This window comes from Papio anubis, chromosome 3 (genome assembly GCF_008728515.1).
Source record: "Papio anubis isolate 15944 chromosome 3, Panubis1.0, whole genome shotgun sequence".
NCBI classification, from domain to species: Eukaryota; Metazoa; Chordata; class Mammalia; order Primates; family Cercopithecidae; genus Papio; species Papio anubis.
In genome coordinates, this window is record NC_044978.1 from 130,920,425 (window position 1) to 130,924,257 (window position 3,833).

General features: G+C 47.4%; 1 pseudogene; it reads right to left on the reverse strand.

Moving 5' to 3' along the window:
- Nucleotides 1–1,343: 1,343 nt before the first annotated feature.
- LOC101007786 lies at nucleotides 1,344–3,274 on the reverse strand (annotated as a pseudogene).
- Nucleotides 3,275–3,833: the final 559 nt, after the last annotated feature.

The following is a 3,833-nucleotide window of genomic DNA, read 5'->3' on the forward strand; positions in this document are numbered from 1 at the left end:
GAGACGGGGTTTCTCCATGTTGGTCAGGCTGGTCTCGAACTGCTGACCTCAGGTGATCCACCCACCTCAGCCTCCCAAAGTGCTGGGATTACAGGCATGAACCACCGCGCCCGGCCTTTTTTTCCTTTTTTTTTTTTAGAACAGAGCCTCACTACATTGCCTAGGCTGGTCCTAAACTCCTGGCCTCAAGTGATCCTCCTGCCTCAGCCTCCCAAAGTGTCAGAATTACAGCCATGAGTCACTGTGCCCAGCCCATTGTCTCTTTTTATTCTTATAATATCCCATTTGGAGGAACTGAGACTCAAACGTGTTAAGGAACCTGTTGCCTATACATCACTTAGCTACTAAATCCAAAGCTGGGATCAAACCCTCTCTTGGTCTGGACCCAAAGCTTGGTCCCTGAGTCACTGCAAGTTTCTGTGCTCTCACTCTAAGCAGCTGCACTTTCTGCCTCCCTAGAATTAATAGGTCTCCTGATAGTCAATGCCTGCCTATATCCATGAGCCAACCGCTCTGCCTGCTCTCAAAATGGTATTTAGAAACCAATATTTGGGTACGGTTTTGCTATTGCTATTGAGATGTCAATATTCCCAGGTCCTTTCAGGGTATTCAACTAACCAATGCTGTGTGTGTGTATGTACACACATACATATGAGCATGTAGATATGTATACAAGAACACACATATAAATGTGTATGAATATGGATATGAAAACATATATGTAAATGTGTGTACACATTTATGTTTATATCAATCTTAATATATTAAAGACCATTAGGTCACTCCAGTACTTCCAATTCTAATCCATCACCACAAGGTTCATTCTAGTTTTCGCTATTTCGTTTTTTTTTTCAAAACCACATTCAGTTTTTTATTTTATTTTATTTTATTTTATTTTATTTTATTAGACGGAGTCTCACTCTGTCACCCAGGCTGGAGTGCAGTGGTGCGATCTCCGCTCACTGCAAGCTCCTCCTCCTGGGTTCATGCCATTCTCCTGCCTCAGCCTCCCAAGTAGCTGGGACTACAGGCGCCCGCCACCGCACCCGGCTAATTTTTTGTATTTTTAGTAGAGACGGGGTTTCACCGTGTTAGCCAGGATGGTCTCGATCTCCTGACGTCGTGATCCGCCCGTCTCGGCCTCCCAAAGTGCTGGGATTACAGGCCTGAGCCACCGCGCCCGGCCTCAGTTTTTATTTAATTTTCCATTGGGCAATTTACATATCTCTTCACCCTGCCTTTTAAGTTAGTGTGACAATTTTCCATAATAAACTACTTAAAGAGAAGCTTTGGTCAAGAATGGAATGAAGTCGCAAAAAAAAAAAAAAAAAAAAAAAAAAAAAGCACTGCTTTAAAAAAACAACACTTTAACCAATTTTATATTCAAACAAAAACCACACGGTATTGGCGTGATACGTGTTCTCAGTGTTTCCTCGGGGCTGGCTTCCTCGCCATCGTGCCACGGCACAGCTGCGATCTGCCACAGTTTGTCCTGCTGGATGGCGGAGGCTCACTCAACTTCACATTATCCGGAGGTCCTGGATGGAAGACTCGAGGGTCTTGAAATCCCAAATTGTCATGGCTCCATCGATGCCAGTAGTGCAAACTTTGCGACATTCTTGCTTGTCCACCTCGAAGAGACTTGAGTGATGCTATTCGGGTGCAGCATCTCCAAGGTCGTGTTGCGGTCCTCAGTCGTCCGTGTTGCCGTCCACAGTCGTCGGTGTTGTGGAAGTGTTCCATGGCAGACACGTTGCGTTGGATGCTCTGTTTCGGAATGTCTAACTTGGAGATGAAGGTCAGGCAACCTTGGTCATCGTAAAGAGCACTGGGCAGCAGTCATGGCCAGCAGCCACCAAGCCGTTCTCTGAGACAAATGAGATACTCAGGAGCGGCAGGAACTCCGTGTGAGATCTGCCCACTTTTTGAGGCCTCAGCAACAGACACGGTGCTGTCGTGGCTGACCCAGGCCAGGCGGCTCCCACTGGCAGAGAAGCTGACCCCATGGACCCAGCCACCAGTGCCATTGCCACCAAACTCTTATATCAGCTGCTCAAAAGGCATCTTGCTGCCCCAGTGCATACTGACTGGCTTTTCATCCACTTTTTTTTTTTTTAATTTATTTTTTGAGACGGAGTCTCGCTCTGTTACCCAGGCTGGAGTGCAATGGCGCGATCTCGACTCACTGTGAACTCCGCCTCCAGGGTTCACGCCATTCTACTGCCTCAGCCTCCCGAGTAGCCATCATTCACTTCTTTAATGCAGGCAGAAAACAGTCTGCATTTGAAGTCACATGGTCCTGCTGCCAGCAAAACGTTGTTGGGATGGCAATCCAAGCTGAGCACTGTGAAGCGAATTGGCTCTTTAATGTGCTTGCTCACCCACGGGTCATTTTCAGACTCAAAGTAACAAACAGAAATGAATCGTGCTCCACTTCCCACAGCAAATTTGTTCTCTAGTGGGGACTACTTCACAAAAGTAGCTGCACAGTTAATTCTCAGGATCACCAGGGTTGGCTTCCAGACACCATCTTTCTGACTCCAGACATAGGCACTGTGGTCTGCCCTGCAAGTGATGGTGCAGTCGCTCTTGGGAGTCCAGTCAATACCTGCTGATACGTCCATTGTGCTCCTTGAGTTCACAGGCTTTCACCCACCGACTCCCGTTCGTCTTCTTCCTTTTTGTTTGTTTGTTTGTTTGTTTGTTTGTTTGTTTGTTTTTTGATGGAGTCTGGCTCTATTGCCCAGGCTGGAGTGCAGTGGCATGATCTCGGCTCACTGCAACCTCCATTTCTCGGGGGCAAGCAATTCTCCTGTCTTAGCCTCCCGAGTAGCTGGGATTACAGGCACACACCACCACGCCTGGCTAATTTTTGTATTTTTAGTAGAGATGGGGTTTCACCATCTTGGCCAGGCTGGTCTTTCACTCTTGACCCCGTGATCCACCCGCCACGGCCTCTCAAAGTGCTGGGATTACAGGCGTGAGCCACAGCGACCGGCTCCATTCTTCTGATAGATGTACACTTAGTGATTATTGGAACTGAGGGCAATCTGGGTACGATCCTTGTTCCAGGCATGACAGGTGATTGGCTCTAATAAAAACTGATGCAGTGACATTATTCTTAGTGTTTTCAAAGGAGAGAAAGCTGGGGTCAGGGGAGTCCCAACGGGCTTGGAGTGGAGGATTTCCGGACTCTGGGCAGTCAATGCAAACAGGCTCGCCACGGGGACGGAGGACTCGTTTTTTCTATTTCTATACTTTAATCCCTTCTCTGACAGTGAGAAATCTGACCCTCATTATCTTTGACATATTAATTTACCTGAATATATTAATCTTCCTGAATAAGACCAACCTCCCATCACCTCCTCCATTCCCTCCCCATGCAGACATCCTCCTCATCTCATTGTATTCTGATATGCAATACCAGGCTACCACAGGCTTGTGGGTGAAAGCCCTCCCACGCCATTTGTGCTGTTGTGTTCTCTGAGCTGCTCCCCTGCATAAGCAGCTTCCATCCATCAGCCACCCCAGTTCTGACTCCCCACACCAGGTTGCTCCCATGTATGGATGACTTCCTCTCCTTTCTTGGGCTCCAGCATCCAGTGCTGGGCCATTTCCATGAATGGATATCCTCCTAACCCCTTTAGGTTCTGACTCTTCACATCAGGCTACCTCCATGTCTACCCAAAACCTGTGAATGTGATTATTCAGAAATAGAGTTACAGCAGATGTAATCAAGTTAAGATGAAGTCATATGGCTTTAGGGTGGGCCTTAATTCAATGACTGATGTACTTACAAGAAGAGGGAAGGCCTGGAGCAGTGGTTCACGCCT